Source organism: Chiloscyllium plagiosum, unplaced genomic scaffold (assembly GCF_037043375.1).
Source record: "Chiloscyllium plagiosum isolate Xiang-an unplaced genomic scaffold, Cpla_swu_hap1 HiC_scaffold_27, whole genome shotgun sequence".
In the NCBI taxonomy this organism is placed as follows: Eukaryota; Metazoa; Chordata; class Chondrichthyes; order Orectolobiformes; family Hemiscylliidae; genus Chiloscyllium; species Chiloscyllium plagiosum.
The window spans coordinates 31830271-31850572 of NW_028270165.1; the positions used below are offsets into that span (position 1 = coordinate 31830271).

The following is a 20302-nucleotide window of genomic DNA, read 5'->3' on the forward strand; positions in this document are numbered from 1 at the left end:
TTACTTCAGAAACTTAAAAAAAGTGATCTAATTGTGTTGGCTAAAACAATTGAACAAAAACTACGGCAGCTCCAAAAAAGTGATTTCATCTGTTGGGGCAGCCGAAAGAAAAGTAACACAACAGTAAAGTAGAGGAAAAATCTTTCAGAGATGATGTCATAAAGCATTCAATCACACAAAGAATGCCAAGGTTATGCAGCCGTCTTCTGAGTAAAGCTATTCAGGTTGGGTTGAATTGAAAAGTAATTTGATGTATTTGGTTACCTAATGTTATTGAGGGGTAAGAACAAAGAACAAAGAAAAAAGAAAATTACAGCACAGGAGCAGGCCCTTCAGCCCTCCAGACTTACGTCCATCCACATTCTCCATCTAAACCTGTCACCTATTTTCTAAGGGTCTGTATCTCTTTGCTCCCTGTCCATTCATGTATCTGTCTAGATGCATCTTAAATGACGCTATCGTGCCCGCCTCTACCATTTCCACTGGGACGTGTTCTATGCACCCACCACCCTCTGCATAAAGAACTCCCCTAAGCTTTTCCACTCTCACTTTGAACTCATCACTCCTACTAATTGAATTCCTCACTCTCGGAAAAAAGCTATCCACCCTTGTCTATACCTCCTATGATTTTGTAGACCTCAATCAGGACACTGTCAACCTCCGTCTTTCTAATGAAAATAATACTAATTTACTCAACCTTTATTCATAGCTCGCGCCCTCCATACCAGGCACATCCTGGTGAACCTTCTCTGCACCCTCTCCAAAGCTTTCACATTCTTTTGGTATTGTGGCGACCAGAACTGTATCAAGTATTCCAAATGTGGCTGAAGGTCTCATGTCCGAAATGTTGACTTTCCTGCTCCTCAGATGCAGCCTGACTGCCTGTGCTTTCCCAGCACCATACTCTTTGATTCTGATCTCCTTTGACTGCATCTGCAGTCCTCACCTTTTCCTCCTCTTATAGAACTCTAACATGACCTGCCAACACTTGTATTCAACAACGCGTCCGATGAAGGAAACATGCTGTTTGACTTCTTGACCACGCTATTGACCTGCATTGCCACCTTCAAGGAACAATGGACCTGAACATCCAGATCACTCGGTATAACAATTTTCCCCATGACATTTCCATTTACTGCATAGTTCGTTCTTAAGAATTCGATCTTCCATAATGTATCACCTCCCATTTGCCCGGATTGACCTTCATCTGCCATTTCTCTGCCCAACTCTCTAATCTATCTATATTCTGCTGTATTCTGGCAGTTCCCCATCATTATCTGCTACTCCATCAATCTTAGTGTCATCTGTAAACTTGTTAATCAAACCACCTATACATTCTTCCAAATCATTTATGTATATCACAAACAACAGTGGTCCCAGCACATATCTTTGTGGAACACTTTGAGAAACTCCTTTCCACTACTACTGTCTGTCTCCTGTTGCCCAGCCAGCTATTTATCCATCCAGGTAGTACATCCTGGACCACATACAACTTCACCATCTCCTTCAGCCTATCAGGTGGGACCTTATCAAATGCCTTACTGAAGTGCATGTATATGACATTACAACCCTTCTTTCATCAATCAACTTCATGACTTCCTCAAAGAATTATATTAAGTTGTAAGGCATGACCTTCCCTGCGCAAAATAATGTTGCCTATCACTGATACGTCCATTTTCTTCACAATGGAAATACATCCTATCCCTCAGTATCTTCTGGAGCAGCTTCCCTACCACTGACGTCAGGCTCACCGGTCTATAATTACCTGGATTATCCCTGCTACCCTTCTTTAACACGGATTCAGCATTGGCAATTCTCCAGTGCTCTGGGACCTCACCCGAGTTCAAGGATGCTGCAAAGATATCTGTTAAGGCCCCAATTATTTCCTCTCTCATTTCCCCCAGTAAGCTGGGATTGATCCCATCTGGACCTGGGGACTTGTCCAGCTTAATGCCTTTTAGAATACTCACGGCACGGTGGCCCAGTGGTTAGCACTGCTGCCTCACAGCGCCTGTAGACCCGGGTTCAATTCCCGACTCAGGCGACTGACTGTGTGGAGTTTGCACGTTCTCCCCGTGTCTGCGTGGGTTTCCTCCGGGTGCTCCGGTTTCCTCCCACAGTCCAAAGATGTGCGGGTCAGGTGAATTGGCCATGCTAAATTGCCCGTAGTGTTAGGTTTAAGGGGTAAATGTAGGGGTATGGGTGGGTTGCGCTTCGGCGGGTCGGTGTGGACTTGTTGGGCCGAAGGGCCTGTTTCCACACTGTAAGTAATCTAATCTAATCAAAAAAAAACTTCCTCCCTCCTTATGCCGACTTGACCTCGAGTAATCAAACATCTATCCCTAACCTTACCATCCGTCATGTCCCTCTCCTTGATGAATATCGATGCAAATTACTCATTAAGAATCTTACCCATTTCTTCTGACTCCATGCATAATTTTCCTCCTTTGTCATTGAGTGGTCCAACCCTTTCTCTCGTTACTCTCTTCCTCCTTATATATGGATAAAAGGCTTCGGATTTTCCTTAACCCTGTTTGCTAAAGATGTGTCGTGACCCCTTTTATCCCTCTTAAGTTCTCATTTCAAATTGGTCTTACATTCCCGATATTCTTCTAAAACTTCGTATGTCTTCAGTCACCGAGACCTTATGTATAATTCCTATTTTCTTTTAGCTAGTCTCACAATTTCACCTGTTATCCATGTTCTCTAATCTTTCCATTTCTATCCCTCATTTTCACAGGAACACATCTCTCATGCACTCTAATCAAACACTTTTTGAAAGTCTCCTACACATCAAATGTGAATTTACCTTGAAACAGCTGGTCCCAATCTACATTCCCCAGCTCCTGCTGAATTTTGATATAGTCAGCCATTCCCTAATTTAGCACTCTTTCTTTAGGACCACTCTCATCTTTGTCGATGAGTATTCTGAAACTTAGGGAATTGTGAGCACTATTCCCAAAGTATTCCCCTCCTGAAACTTCAACCACCATACCGGGCTGATTTCCCAACACCAAGTCCAGGATGGCCCCTTCCCGAGTTGGACTAAGAATGTAAAATTGGTGGAAGCCGTTGGGATAAAGATCTGCCATATTATAGAAATCTAGGAGCATGCTGGAAAGACTAAAATGTCTCTTTTAACATATATATTCATTTGTGTGACAGGATCAATGTAACAGATGCACAGAGACTCCTCTTGCACTACAGGGACTTTCCAAATCTGATCTTTATTGAGGAGTGATACATAGGATAGTTGAATGAGTACAACCACTTTCCCTTCATTTATGCATTCGATTTATGATTCGATTAAGTGACACGAAGCATTGACAAATCTGATCTTTACCACAACGTGCATCGTATTATTTTTAATCCAGGCGAATAATTCGACAAATGACTCTAATTTATATTAATCAATATTCAGCGAGGTGGCATTCATTATTATTGAAATGTGAAAGACAACTTTGGCTCTTCATGTAAAGCAGTGTTATAGCTTGGTTATTCTTGCCCTGACTTTACAAATTTGCAAATTGAATGCACAGGATATTGCACCAAAGTCTTTAACTGATCCCTGAATTTACTTTGAGTAACTGCATAAATAAATGTATTTGTGCAACAACTCAACAGCTGAAGCATATTTGCATTTTCTATGAGAATAAATCTGGGGTCATCAAAGCCTTGGACTTTATAATCATTTGTAAGTCGCTCATATAAGAACTGTATCACATGTGTTAACCACAAAATAATGAAGCTGCCTGAGATGGAAAAGAGTAAGACAATGGACTTTCTCCTGCTTTCCATTTCTGGATCATTATGTTTGTCCTCGTTGCTTTGGATCCGGAGTCTTCTACGGCTCTACTGGTCACTAGAACGTGTCTTGCGGTCAATGCATTAAACATAATAATCAAAAGGAATGGGAGACAAGGCGTTAAAAGATGATCAATCCAATCAAAAGCTGTCCAGGCAGGAGAAGTATAACGATTAGCTTTTAGTCTGCAGTACCAAGGCACATTGTATAATATGTAGATTGGTTCATGTAAAAAGTACCATGGGATATTGACTACACATCCCAGGGCACAGACCAACCCTATGATGACGGCAGCTGCTTTTTCAGTACAATATTTTGTTTTCAGCTTCTGACAACAAATAGCCACAAATCTGTCGAAGGTGAAAGTTACTGTCAACCAGACAGAACTGAATCTGGCTGCATAAATTAATGCAATACTGGCACTGCATATTGGAGTGATGGAAAGAAAACTACCTGGAAAATAAATACCAGGAATTCTGTTTAATATCACAGCGGTGATAATGACCAGCAGATCTGTGACTGCCATGGACACGAGATATCGAGTAATACACCTGGATAGACCACATCCTCCTTGTGTCAGGATCAATATCGTCACTAAATTAACTGTAAGAGAGAGGGCGAATGACATTCAATTAAAAGTACACACTGTGGTGTTTTGTAAGTTCAGCAGTGGTGCATACATTTTGAAGCAATGAAACCCGATGTAATCATTCAAGACAACGATAAGATTGGTCGAAATCCTCAGATGAGTGCACCAAATTATATTGAATAAATTTTGAAGATTGAAACACGTTAATAAATGTCAATCTTGAAATGATCAATTAAACAGATGAATAGAAAACACATACGGATTGAGCAGATTCTATGCAACTGATTCTTCGATCAAATGCAGCAAATTATATGATTAGAAAGAGACCAGGCTAGTTCTTTCAGCCCGTTGAGCCAGTTCTATCATTCAATAAAGTCATGGCTGATCTGTGGTGTAACGCCATATACCTGCCTTTGTCCCATATCCCTTAATATTCTTGCTAAACAAAAAAGTCTCAGATTTCAAAGTAGCAACTGACCCAGCATTCAATGCCATGTGCGGAAGTGTGTTTCACACATCTAGTACTTTTTGTTTGTCGAACTGCTTCTTAACATATCTCTGGAACTGTCTGGCCTAGTGGAAATAGCTTATCATTTTCTACCTCATCTTTTGCTGTTAATATCTTGAAGAATTTATTCATCACACTTAACCATCTAAATTCTATAGAGATCATGCCTAATTTTTATAATCTCCCATCATAAGTATAACCCCTGAAGCTCTAATATCATTCATGTGTAACTGCATGGTACTCCCATCTACCCCAGTATTCTTCCTGTGTTGTGGTGCCGAGATCGGCTCACAGTTCTTCATGTGAATGCTGGCTAGGATTTGTATAGCTGCAGGATCTGTCTCCTTGCACTCTTGTCGCCTAGATATAAAGACCAGCATTGCGTTAGGTTTCTTCATTATTTTTGGCACATGTTCATGTAATTTGTAAAGTATACGCCCAGACCTCTTTGGACGTCCACTGCATTCAACTTCATGCTGTCTGGAAAGAACCCTGATCCATCCTATTTGGGTACAAAATGGATAATCTCACAGTTGTTTATATTGATCTCCAGCTATTATAGAGAGAAAGTGAGGGCTGCAGATGCTGGAGATCAGAGCTGAAAATGTGTTGCTGGAAACGCGCAGCAGGTCAGGCAGCATCCAAGGAACAGGAGAATCGATGTTTCGGGCACAAGCCCTTCTTCAGGAATGAGCCAGGAGAATCGACGTTTCGGGTTCATTCCTGAAGAAGGGCTTGTGCCCGAAACGTCGATTCTCCTGTTCCTTGGATGCTGCCTGACCTGCTGCGCTTTTCCAGCAACACATTTTCGGCTCCGGCTATTATAGCTTTGCCCATTCACATAGTCGATCAATGTACCTTATGCAACAACTACACTGCCTGCAATGCTAACTTTATGTCATCAGCAATTTGGATTATTACTTGCTATGTCATTTGCCAAATCATTAATGAATTAAAAGAAAATTTTAGACCCTGCCAATTTAATTTCCGAGATATTATTATTTATTACTGTCGCCTACCACTGAACCGATTTCGCAGGCACGCCAGTAATTTGCCCTGAGTTCCGTTGGCTCCTGTCCCTAGTCAACAGCTTCTTATGTGGGACTTCATTAAATGTCTTTTGTCTGTCCCTTTAACAACATCCATAGATATTCCCTGTACAGTACCTTGGTTACCTCTTCAAAAAATTCAGTTGGGCTTGCAATACACAATTTACCATTCTGGAATCCTTACTGGATTGCCCTTACTAACTGATAACTTTCAAGTTGTTTAGTTATCCCCTCCTTGCTTATAAAATCCAACAATTCCCCCACCATTGATGTCAGCAAACTCCTCTGTAATTGCCCGGCTTTCTTTAGTTATTTTATCCATTGGCAGAGTTTCCCAGTTTCTTGTGGACAGTCTTTGTTTCATCCGGCTAAAATCGGCATTATACAAATCGAAAACTCTGATAGCTAATTCATGCTTCTCCCTTTCAAATGCTACATTGAACTCGATCATGTGATGATCACGTACAATTTGGTGTCTAATTAAATCTGGCTGATTACCCATTGCAAAATCCAGTGCTGCTTGTATCCTTGCTGTATCCAGGACATATTGTTGTAAGAAATTCACGAACACTCTCCAGAACGTCACTATCTTTCTGACATATGCTTGTTAGCTTCTACGAATCTACATTATAGTTATATCTCACATTACACTATATTGGCTTTGTTGCACTCTTCCCCTAATTTCTGCATTTATATTATGTAACATTTCAGAGCTGCTCTCTGGGCGTCTGTATACAATGTTTGTTAATGTTTTAGATCCTTTACAGTTCCTCAGTTTCACACATACCATGTCCATTGCAGGCTTTCTTCTCATTGTATCCTCCCTCATCATTGAAGTAATTTTGTTTCTAGTGATGCTACTCCAATTTCTCTGCCGTTTCCACGGTCTGTGCTGTAAGCCTTATAATCTGACATATTTCATTCCCAATATCTGTAGCCATGTCTCAGTAATGGCGACTCTGTCATAACCACTAATTTGAATTTGTGCCTGCAGCTCATCAAATTTATTCCTCACCCTCTATGCATTTGCATATAGAACTATCATTTGAGCCACCCACTCCAACCTATACAAAACGACCCGTCTTTTATCCTCCTATTTATTATTTCTCACTTCTGGTTTATTCAAAGCACTTCTTACAATTTTATTATTGTCTGCGCTGACTGAAGTGAGATTCCTGGCTGTTTTTTCACTCTTTGTCGTAGCTTGATTTTGAAACTGTTTTAACTTTATCCACACGTTTACTTCGCTGATTTTCTTATCTCTATGTCAGTTACACATGGCTTGGGTAATAATCCTGAAATGATAGATAGCCTTGTGATCCTGTTCTTTACGTTTGTTCGTCATTCCTGATGTTCTCCAACTAGAACTTCCACCTACTCTTTCCTATGTTATAGGTCCCAACATGGACCACAGTGTCTGGCTCTTCCGCCTTCTACGCCAATGTCTTTTCAAGTTGGTTCGAGGTGTCTCTTACCTTCTCACCAGACAGGAAAAACACTATGCTGAACTCTTGTCCCTGCTAGAAAGGATATTGTGTACCCTTCATTTTAATAATGCTCCTCCTATCCATCTTGATTTTTGCTCTCCACCCCTCCCCCCCGCCCCCCGCGCTCGGATATCTTCCTGACCACAGTGCAATGGTCAGTATGCTAATCATTCCTTTGGTCCACTTCCTCATTCAAATAGGGAACAGGTATTTCATTCTTGTTGGACTACGGATAAAACACGACTCAAAACAAATATCACGTGAATGTTGCCTAGTTAAATAGAATTGTGAGAGCCATGAATATACTTTTCGAAAGAAAAGAGCTGCTTTGGATTGAGAAAACCAGTATTTAACCTGAATTAATGAGATCCTACAACTAATAACCAGTCCAGGGAAGGTTGATACAATAATATTGACCAACCAGCAGGATCTATCAGCTTTTCTTCGATTGGCCCAAGTTAAGGATAAACATTCATCTCTATAAGCTAATTTTATTTATGTCTTCAAGTATTTTGGCTTTAGCTACAAAGAGTTGGAAGAGAAATGTCAAGAAAAAAACCCCACTGCAACTGTACAGGGCATTGCAAAGGCCACATTGCGATTACTATGTGCATTTTTTCGGAGAATGAAATATTTTCAGTGGCTGAATTGCAATAAGGACTCAGCAGCCTGGCTGTAGTAATGAATAGCTGAGGTCGATGTTCACTGAAATTGAGATGATCAGAGGACCTTTGAGGATGATATCTAAATACTGTTTAGGTGCTTGACATCGCAGGTAGTGATTCTTTTTTAAAAATCTGGCAGCCAAACATAAACCACAGGATCACAGTGTCAAAATAAGAGAGATTCCTTTCTGACTGTGGTACAGACTATTTTTCTCTCATAAATGTATGCAAAATGTTGGGATTGGTCACCCTAGACAGGAGTGCTGAGTATATATAAAGTGGAAGTTGGTATATTAAAAGCAAAATAATATATCTGCTGGAACTTTAAAACAAACACAGAGAATACTGGAGAAACTCAGCACGACCAGCAGAATCTGTGGAGCGAGAAGCAGAATTGATAATTCCAGTACAGAGCATTCTGCCGATAGCTTTGAGTTTGTTCATTTGTGACACCGAATGAATGCAGATCCCAATGAATGCAAAGGGTGTCCAAGAATGAAATGCTAAACTTCACCTCTTATTTCAGTATTAGTGCATTCAATACATACAGTTATTACTATTGCTGGGTGTTCCTTTCCCCTTCTCCTATTCGCAAAGTAAGATTGTGTTCAATTCGACGACAACAAGAAACACCATCTTGCATTCGACATCTTCTGTTCAAAGTGTCTGGAGCCTTTTCATTTTCCTGGTAAAATGCTGAGTAGACTTTCTGAATTTTCCATGGTAGCAGCCCGGCAGGAGGTCTCTGTTTCTTTCATGGAGCTAACATGATTGATTACATTCGAATAAGAATCAAACACTTGAGACCTGGAGTCTGCAATGTCATTTGATTAATTCTTGGCTAGCTTGCATTTCACCTCTATTCACCTGCTTCAATTGTTTCAAGTCGTTACCTATCATAATTCTTTCAAAGTTTGTTCATGGTATTAGTGAACCACTTCTCATGGAGGGCAAAGATTCCAGATTTTCCCCAATCTTTGTCAGAAGCAATTCTCCTTGACAACCTCTCAATGGTTCAATCTAATTTTAAGACCTGCCTCTTTTCTCTGGTCTTCCTCAACATAGCGGAAAACAAATCCATCTATCAGCCCTGAATTCTTTAATAGCTTAAACGCTGCTCAACAATTCCCCACCAGGCACACAGAACTCATTATGCAACATATTCCAAGAATTCTCGGAGGCTGTTGCCATTCTGGTGAATCTGTGCTGCTCTCCCTCCAACCACCGAATCTCTCTTTCTCCAAAGCCAATACATCGTTGTTGAGATAGGGAGCGCAAGTCTGAACTGCCTGATTGATCCACAATATAAACAGAACATTTTTTTTTCTGAATGGAGATAGAAATTCAAAGATTTCTTAATTCGCACAGATAATGAATAATTTGCAATGGTATTTTACCTGGGACGGCAATAACTGTCAGTGAAGTGTAGTAAATGGCATAGACGAGACCTCTGGCTGGTGAATGCATTTTCTCCGAGATATTTGAGATTTATTTTTAGGTTTTATATTTGTTCTGTTTGATATTGAACGGAACTATTCTTATAGCTGATTTTAACCCCCGAGACATAATTAAAAGCTTTACCATTGATCTGAGTCACAATCTGTGGGAGATAATTGATCAGGTGACTTTGTCAACTGTATTAAGTGCAATTACTAAACTAACAGATGAGGTGACATCGTCAGCACTCAGTCATCCAAATTGCTCACATACTAGCGAGTTCACAAGCAACGGCAAAGTTTGTACACTGCTAGGACTGTTTATTAAGAGATGAAACACTAAATACATAGATTCTGAGCTTACCTCAAACTTGGGATTGCTTAGCTCCGTTGGTTGGACAACTGGTTGCAGTGACCATGAAATTCCCACTTCATGAACTTTGCCGCTCACCTGCAGAATGGTAACCCTCAGGTTGAACCCCTAGCAGTCATCTTTTATAAATGGCGTTTGAGGCTGTGGTTTCCTGTGTGGATTTCAAAACCGCGCCCAAAACGAAGCGGGGTTGAAGCTTAATACTCTGGTTAAATTTGAAATAAATAATCTTTGATTTGAACACATCAGTTGGAAGTTTCATCATTTTCAAACCAAGTGTTGATCACGACTCCGCTTGGAGCTGTGAAGAACAATGTGGGCGGACGATCGTACAGCAGGAACACAATTTCAGCTTGGCATGGTCATACGGGGTCACACTGAGAGGGACAAACGCCACTGTGATCTTTCTCATCTCTGTTCATCGACAGTAAAGTCCCTGTGAGAGTCAATCCTTAGGGGAATCAGAAAATTATCCGAGCTGCTCTCTCTCACGGTTCAGATGTTGTAAGACACGGAACACAACTGGGTTTGGAGTCAGCATGAACAAAGGGAATATTGGAAACTGCTGTCACAATAGAGTTTGAGGTCAATTTGAGATCTGTTCCTGACGGTAAGTGAAACGCTAGGTTTAAGTTTCCGGTCTGAAATAGATTGCTGCAATTGTCCTACGAAGGTTTAACGTTTTTATGTGGTAATTTCTGAAACTTTCATTTTGAAGGACTTGTTAATTTTCATTCCAATGAACCTTCGAAAAACAAAATTTTATTAAAACAGGAAAAATTCAGAAGACCTTGATAACTTCTCGTATAATTATGTGGCAGACATTTGATTATGTCATATAAAAAAGCGTGCTGTATCCAAGTGCTTCTGTAACTAGGTTAGTAATGGGGGAGCTGGGCTGATAACCACAGATGTGTGTTCCAAAGCAACCGCTGAAGCTGGGAAACTCAAATTTGGTTAATCCAGTAAACGTGGAACGAATAAAATGCTGGTAGAACTGACTACGAAACTGCCGGGTTTTTGTCGAAATCTGCCAAGATCACTGCCACCTTCCAGAAAATGAAATTGAATTTCATAATCTGATCTGTGAAAGGTCAGTCCACGTGAACGAATGTGTGGTCGACTCCATTGTGAGTGCTGTTCCCTCTCCCAGCCTGTTTTCTCACGCGCAGATTGATAATGGGGAGGGACCTATTCATCTACACTGAGTTGGGAGGGGATTCAGTCAGGGAGGTGTGACTATACAAATTTGGACGATCTACACGTGGGCCGGACTGGAACCAATGTCCGAGGCAGTGCTTTTGCTAACGCTGTTGGGGAGGATTTAAACTAATGTGGCAGGGGGATAGGAACCCAAATGAAGAGGTTAGTGGTGAGTAAGGAGATAGTAACTAAAGCCTGTAAGGGACCAGATAATGAGATCAGCATGACTAAGAGGAAGAGTAGACATGGAGCAGATGATGATTTCAAAGGGACAGATGACCTGAGTTGTATTTGTTTTAATATGAGATGGGTCGTAGGTAAGGCAGTTGAACTTAGGAGATGAATTAGACCCTGGGAGTATGATGTTATTGCTACTGCTGAGACTTGGTTGAGGGAAGGGCATGATTGGCAACTACGTATCCCAGGATGTAGATGTTTCAGGCGGGATAGAGAGAGAGAGAGGAAAAAGGGGGGTGGAGGAATTGCATTACTGGTCAGAGAGGATGTCACAGCTGTGTTGAAGGAGAGCACTACGGAAGACTCGAGCAGTGAGGCAATATGGGCAGAGCTCAGAAATAGGAAGGGTGCGGAAACAATGTTGGGTGTGTACTATTGACCGCTCAATAGCGGGCCTGTGACAGTGATACAAACATGTAAATAGATTATGGAAAGATGGAGGAACAACAGGATGGGAGATATTAACATTCCCAACATTGACTAGGATTCATTAGTGTTAGAGGTCTAAATGGAATAGAATTTGTAAGGAGCATCCAGGAGAGTGTTATAGACTTGATGTTGGGGAATGAGCCCGGTCAGGGTGGTTTAAGTTTCAGTAGGGGAATGCTTAGGCTATAGTGATCACATTTCCGTACATTTTAGAATGCTCATGGACAAAAATGCAAGTGGTCCTAAAGGAAGTTTTCTAAATTGGGAAAGCCAACCACAGCAAAATTCGGCAAGAGCTGGGGAATGTAGATTGGGAGTAGCTTTTTGAAGGTAAATATACATTTGAAATGTGGGAGTCCTTTAAAAAGAGGTTGATCAGAGTGCATGACAGACATGTCCCTGTGAAAATGAAGGATAGAAATGGCAAGATTAGGGAACCATGGATGACAGGTGAAATTGTAAGATTAGCAAAAAGGAAAAAGGAAGCATACATTTGGTCTAGGCGACTGAAAACAGACGAAGCTTTGGAAGAATATTGGGAAAGTAAGACCAATCTTAAATAAGGAATTAAGAGGGATAAAATGGGTTCTGAAATATCTTTAGCAAACAGGGTTAAGGAAAATCCTAGAGTCTTTTATTTCTATATAAGGAGCAAGAGGATAACTAGAGAAAGGTTGCCCACTCAAGGACAAATGAGTAAAGTCATGCATGGAGTTAGAGAAAGTGGGTGAGATCCTTAATGAATACTTTGCATTGGTATTCACCGAGGAGAAGCACATGACGGATGTTGAAGTTATGGATAGATGTTGGATTACTCTGGTGAAGCCGGCATAAGGAGGGAGGAAGTGTCAGGTACTCTAAAAGGTGTTAAAGTGGACAAGTCCCCAGGTCAAGATGGGATCTATCGCTGGTTACTGAGGGAAGCGAGAGAGGAAATAACTGAGACTGTAACAGATATATTTGCAGCATCCTTGAATATGGGTGAGGACTGGAGTTTTGCTAGTGTTGTCCCCTTGTTTAAGAAGGGTAGTAGGGATACTCCAAGTAATTATAGACTGGTGACCTGATGTCAGTTGTAGGGAAGCTGCTGGAGAAGATACTGAGGGATAGGATCTAATTACATTTGGAAGAAAATGGCCTTATCAGTGGTCAGCAACATGATTTTGTGCAGGGTAGGTCATGCCTTACCAACGTAATAGAATTCTTTGAGGAAGTTACAAAGTTGATTGATGAGGGAAGAGCAGTAGATGCGACATACTTCAGTAATGTGATTGATAAGATTCCCCATGGTCGGCTGATGGAGAAATTGAAGTCACATGGGGTCCAGACTGTACTAGCTAGATGAATAGAGAGCTGACTGATCATCAGGAGACAGAGAGTAGTAATGGAATGGAGTTTCTCAACATGGAGAACTGTGACCAGTGGTGTTCCTCAGGGATCCGTGTTGGGACCACCGTTATTTGTGATACACACAAACGATCTGGAGGAAGGTGTAGGTGGTCTGATTAGCGAGTGTGCAGATGACCCTAAGATATGTGGATCAGCAGATAGTGAAGGGGTCTGTCAGAGAATACAGCAGAATATAGATAGTTTGGAGAGTTGGGCAGAGAAATGGCAGATGGAGTTCATTCCGGGCAAATGCTAGGTGATGCATTTTGGAAGATCCAATTCAAGATTGAATTTTTCGGTAAATGGAAAAACCTTGGGGAAAATTGAAGTACAGTGAGATTTGGGTGTTCAGATCCATTGTATACTGAAGGTGGCAACGCAGGTCGATGGAGAGGTCAAGAATGTATACCATATGTTTTTCTTCATCGGATGGGGTATTGAGTAAAAGAGTTGGCAGGTCACGTTAGTTACATAGGACTTTGGTTTTGTCACATTCGGAATACTGCATACAGTCCTCGTCGCCACATTATCAAAATTACGTGGATGCTTTGGAGAGGGTGCAGAGGAGGTTCACCACGATGTTGCCTGGCATGGAAGGTGCTATATTTGAAGAGAGGTTGTGTAGATTAGGACTATGTAGGTATTTAAGAGAATAAAAGAATGACAAGAGTAAGATTAGGGCCAATCAAGGATGTTAATGGGAAATTGTGTGAGGAGTCGGAGGAGACAGAGGAAGCACTAAATGAATATTTTTCGACAGTATTCACTCTAAAAAACGACAATTTGTCGCAGAGAATAATGAGGTACAGGCTACTAGACTAGGTGGGATTGAGGTTCACAAGGAAGAGGTATTAGAAATCCTGAAGAGTGTGAGAATAGATAAGTCCACTGGGTCGGATGGGATTTAGCCTGGGATCCTCTGGGAAGCCAGGGAGGAGGTTACCGAGCCTTTGGCCTTGATCATTAAATCGTCATTGTCCACAGGAGTAATGCCAGAAGACTGCAGGATAGCAAATGTGGTTCCCCTGTTCAAGCAGGGGAGTAGAGACAACCCTGGTAATTATAGACCAGTGAGCCTTACTTCAGTTGTTGGTAAAGTGTTGGAAAAGGTTATAAGAGATAGGATTTATAATCAACTAGAAAATAATAATTTGATAATGGATAGTCAGCACGGTTTTGTGAAGGTTATGTCATGCCTCACAAACTGTATTAAGTTATTTGAGAAGGTGACCAAACAGGTAGATGAGAGTAAACCAGTTGATGTGGTGTATATGGATTTCAGCAACGCATTTGATAAGGTTCCCCACAGTAGGCTATTGTTCAAAATACGGAGGAATGGGATTGTGGGAGATATAGCAGTTTGGATCAGTAATTGGCTTGCTGAAAGAAGATAGAGGGTGGTGGTTGATGGGAAATGTTCATCCTGGAGTCCAGTTACTCGTGATGTACTGCAAGGGTTAGGTCCACTGCTGTTCATCATTTTTATAAACGACCTGGATGATGGAGTAGAAGGGTGGGTTAGTAAATTTGCAGACAACACTAAGGTCGGTGGAGTTGTGGATAGTGACGAAAGATGTTGTAGGTTACAGAGAGATATAGATAAGCTGCAGAGCTGGGCTGAGAGGTGGAAAATGGAGTTTAATGTGGGCAAATGTGAGGTGATGCACTTTGGTCGGAGGAACAGGAATTCAAAGTACTGGGCTTATGATATGATTCTTGGTAGTGTAGATGAGCAGAGAGATCTCGGTGTCCAGGTACACAGATCCATGAAAGTTGCCACCCAGGTTGACTGTGTTGTTAGGAAGGCATTAATAGAGGGATCGAGTTCTAGAACTATGAGGTTATGCTACATCTGTACAAAACTCTGGTGCGGCCGCACTTGGAGTATTGTGTACAGTTCTGGTCACTGTATTATAAGAAGTATGTGAAAGCTTTGGAAAGGGTGCAGAAGAGATTTACTAGGGTCTTGCCTGGTATGAAGAGAAGGTCTTCTGAGGAAAGTCTGAGGGACTTGAGGCTGTTTTCGTTGGAGAGAAGAAGGTTGCGAGGTGACTCAATAGAGATATATAAGATAATCAGAGGGTGAGATCGGGTGGACAGGGAGAGCCTTTTTCCAAGTATGGTGACGGCGAGCACGAGGGGGCATAGCTTTAAATTGAGAGGTGACAGATATAGGACAGATGTCAGAGGTAGTTTCTTTAATCAGAGAGTAGTAAGGGTATGGAATGCTTTGCCTGCAACGGTTGTAGATTCGCCAACTTTAAGTACATTTAAGTCGTCATTGGACAAGCATATGGACATACATGGAATAGTGTAGGTTAGAAAGGCTTCAGATTGATATGACAGGTCGACGCAACATTGAGGGCCGAAGGGCCTGTACTGCGCTGTAATGATCTATGTTCTATGTTCTATGTTCTATGTTCATTAGAAAGACGGAGGTGGAGGGGGACCTGATTGAGGTTTACAAAATCGTGAGAGGTGCAGACAGGGTGGATAGCAAGAAGCTTTTTCCTGGAGTGGGGGAATCAATTACTTGGGGTCACGAGCTCAAAGTGAGAGGGGAAAGTTTAAGGAAGATACGTGTGGAAAGTTCTTTACGCAGGGGGTGATGGGTGTCTGGAATGCGTTGCCAGCGGAGGAAGTGGAGGCGGGCACGATAGCATCATTTAAGAGGTACATAGATAAATGCATGAATGGGCCAGGAGCAGAGGAAGGCAGACTCTTAGAAAGTAGGCTTAGATAGAGGAGTTGATTGATGCAGACTTGGAGGACCGAAGGGCCTGTTCCCGTGCTGTAATTTTCCTTGTTCTTTTTCTTTGTACTTTCTCTTCTCAACTTAAAACTGTGCCTTCCAAGTATTGACTCTGCTACCCAAATGAAAAGACTTGACTTTTCACCCTATCTATATGCCTCATGATTTTGGAAGCTTTCATAAGGTAACCCCTGAGCTTGTGATGCTCTAGGGAAAGCAACCGTGCCTTATTCAGCCTCTTCCTATCGCTCAAAACTCTCCAATGTTGTCAACATCCTTGAAAATATTTTCGGCACTCTTTTAAGTTCCACAACATCCTTCCCTAGCAGGCAGAAAAGAATTGAATGCGGTATTCCAAAAGTGGCCTAACCAATGTCCTTTACAGTCACAACGTCACCTGCCAATGCCTATACTGAATGCACTGTCTAATATAGGCTCGCATACTGTTGGGGCGATTCTGTGGAATTAATACATTTTCTGCAAACCAAAAAGTTCAAAGGACATGACAATTCTTTCATGCATCTACTGGTGCAGTGCAAGGAGTGGTCAAAGACTACCCCAAATGTGACCTCAACGTGATTATCCAATTGCCCACTTAATCTTCAGCTCAGATCAGAAGAAAAGTCAATGATGTTCTAATCGTAAAAACAAATAAATTGATTTTTATGCACTTTTCTTGTAACATTCAAGTAATGGCACATCCACCCACTGCCTCACCCTTGTATACTAGTGGTTACTTAGTGCTGTGTTATTCAACTATGATTGGGTTTCCAGGACATCATATACCTCTTGTTGCTGTGATCTATTTGGCCATTTTAGTTCGTGGGATATTGAAGTCTTCGTGGTCACTTGTGCCCTTTTATCACTCAATGAGGTGTGCGTCTGCTATTTTGTACAAGGCTATAACAGAGTCTTCTTTGAGATTTCTCGCCATTCCAACACTCTTAGGTACTCTCCTTGATAAGAGAGAGTGATGTCCCTTTCTATTCCTCGTAATTCATTTTCAAGCCTTTCTTTCTAATGTTTTGCTAAGTGATGATTATATACATGTCTGGTAAATATAAAACATCCTATGAGACTATATCCATGATTTCTAAACAAATCTTGACAGAGATAACTAATTGGTATGAAGTGTTCTTATATTTAGAACAACAGAGAATGTTGCAAATTCAATCTTACTGAACAGTTCTTGTTTTAAGTGCTGAGAACACAGGCCATTTTCACACTCTGTAATCTCTGTTAAAAATGTCCTGCAACGCTTCTTGGTGTTTTCGTTGGCCATTTCCTGCTGTACTGTCGTTGGGAGCCCTAACACATATGAAACCCCTTCTTCACTATCATGTCTACTTGCAACTTTACTTCTAAGAAACTATGAACCTGCAGTCCAAGGTCTCTTTGCTCAGCAACACTCCCCAAACACTTACAATTAAGTGTAAACGCTCTGCCATGATTTGCCTTTCAAAAATCCTGTACCTTTACTTCTAAGAAACTATGAACCTGCAGTCCAAGGTCTCTTTGCTCAGCAACACTCCCCAAACACTTACAATTAAGTGTAAACGCTCTGCCATGATTTGCCTTTCAAAAATCCTGTACCTCATGTTTATGTGAATTTAACTCCAGTGGTCACTCTTCGGCCCATCAGCCTATCTGAAGTACTCTGAAATAACCTTCTTCGCTATCCATTGCACCACCAATTTTGCTGTCATCTGCAAAGTTACTAACCATATCTATTATGTTCACATTTTAATCATTTATGTAAATAGCAAAATGCAGTGGACCCAATATCGATCCTTGAGCCATACTGCTGGTCACAGGCCTCCAGTCACAAAAGCAAGTCTCGAGTAACCGCCCCCCCCCCACCCGTTTCCTACCTTCGAGACAGTTCTAATCCAAATGGCTAGTTCTCCTAATATTCCATGTGATCTATCTTTGCTGAACAGTCCACCATGTAGAACGATGTCGAATGCCTTACTGATGTCCATATGGATCACGTCCACCACTGCATATTCATCAATATGTTCTTTCTCATTGTAATCCGTCTTGGAATTCTCTTCACGAGTCAGACCACAAGTATGAGGGAAATTGGCATAATCTGTCGTGCAATGGGGAGGTGATGGCGCCGTAGTTTTATCAACAGCCGATTTTTCCAGAGATCCAGGTAACGTTCTGAGGCTCTGGTTCAAGCCCTACCATGGCAGATAGTGCTTGTAACGAGATCAGCAAACTATATATAATAGGCAATGAGTTCTCTGATTGGGACTGCTAATCTGGTCTAATCAAGATCCGCTGGCATCCAGATAAAAAAAGGGATGAGTGTAGGAGGCACTGAAACACGGGTGCATGACTCTATGCGGCATTACTCAATTCAATGACTGACCATATGTAAATAAAGGCTGACTCGGTGATGAGGTCTCAGGCTTCCTGAAGTTATTTCAGTGTGATTTAAATTCAATAAAAATCTGGAATTAAGAGTCGAATGATGACCATGAAATCAATATTGATTGTCAGAAAATCCCATCTGGTTGACGAACATCCTTTGGGGAAGGACATCTTTATCAGGTCTGGTCGGCATGTGACTTCAGACCTATAGCAATTTTTCTGACTCTCAACTGCCCTCTGGGTAATTAGGGATGGACAACAAATGCTGGCCTGACCAGTGATGTCCACGCCCTGTGAATTAGTTTTAACTCAAAAAGGAAAATAGAGGCTGAAATTAAATAAATATGATGTCCTGTATTGTACAGTATTCTACTTCCAGGGCTGATTGACAACAGTGACAATAGGCAACTCAATCTTAGTGCATTACTCTCATTACATTGTCTCCAAGATGCTGTGTTGCCCATGCTGTCATTCGATTGGAAGCAGCAACTGTTTCTCTCTTCACCGATGCTGCCAGATGTTCTGAGTTTCTCCAGCACTTTATGTTTTCCGATTTGCAGCAACCATTGTATTTTGTCTTGATTTGTGTGTCCTCAGGTGCTGTAATTGTTAGTGCAGTTGTCATTTTGCAACAAGAATAAGCCAATTAGTCCATCAAGCCTGCCTTGCCATTCATTATCGACAACCCAAATTCATTTTACCCAACCCGTCCCCATTACCTTGTGCACATTTCATAATCAGTACTGAACCAATTTATAACAAAAACATGTTAAAAGACTAAGTTCTTTGTGCCAGAGAATTCCAAAGTTTCACAACTGTCTGACTCAAAAACGAAGACTTGGAATCCAAAACCTAACAGTCACCCCTTTGTTTTTAAATTGTGTCCTTGGTTCTAGACTCCCAAACCTTCCAAAACATCTTAACTGCATGTACACTGTCTACCCCTTTAAGTATTGTGTAAATTTCAATTAGATCGCCTCTCGTTCTTCTAAACTCTATGAAATACACGTCCAGTTTGCCCAAACTTTCATAGGAGAGACCCGCTGTTCTGGGAAGAAGTCTGGTGAACCTTTGCTCCACTCCCTCTATGCTAATAATATCTTTCCTCAGAACAGGAGACCAAAACTGCACACTGTACCCCAGATATGTCCACGAGTATGTCATTGAGTATATTAGCTGTTTCGTGTGAGGTGTAACACAAATATTGCATTCTCTGTGTAGACAATGTTTATCCTCTAACATTCCAATTGAACGATTTGAATGGTGCTGCGAGGGAATTCTTCACCAGGGATTTGGAAAAATGACCATGACAGAACCAGGCTCGCTTTTGGCCCCACATAAAATGATTGCAAGTGATTGCATCTGAGATCAGATTATTTTTTAGCCTGAATTGTGCTGAATGATGACAGTACTAAACTGCTTGCAGCCCTTCTGCCAGTTCGCTTACTAAATCCAAGGATTCCCTTTTTCTCACATCCTGTCTGTCCAGCTAATCGAATCAACCAGTCCTTGAATCATTTGTGCATTTTTTCATCATGTTCCCAGACTTCTGTAGCGAATGTTGAGAAGTTTACTGCTGCACTAGCGTTCCCTTTGTATAAAGACGTCGACAGAAAGTTTTCTCCTGAAGTTCGTCACATATTAAGTTCTCAATGGGACAGTGTCTCATTCAGTGAGGGAGCTCGAGTATCAATTCGAGCCCCACACTCCCATTGTTTGCTGGACCAGCCTCCTGCCGCTCACTCTTGTCCCTGGGCCTTCCACCCTACCCCTCATTTTCAACAAATATTTTCTGTGACTTACCATCTGATTTTCATCGACTATCCTTAACATCTGCTGATAGCATTTATGCAGCACCTCTATCCTTTCAAACACCTTCCACTTTTCAGGTCTGCAGAATGGTTCTGCATGAACAGTCATTGGACCCGAAACATTAGGTCTGTTTTCTCTGCCAGACATGTTGAGATTCGCCATTACTTCAATTTTTGTAAGATTTGCAGC

At 41.4% G+C, this 20302-nt stretch overlaps 1 protein-coding gene and 1 pseudogene across 1 annotated transcript in view; one reads left to right on the forward strand and one right to left on the reverse strand.

Moving 5' to 3' along the window:
• The window catches only part of LOC122543480 (uncharacterized), a 159058-nt gene that overhangs the window by 102569 nt on the left and 36187 nt on the right, over nucleotides 1-20302 (forward strand). The window lies entirely within an intron of this gene.
• Nucleotides 3496-9570, reverse strand: LOC148143531 (putative G protein-coupled receptor 139; annotated as a pseudogene).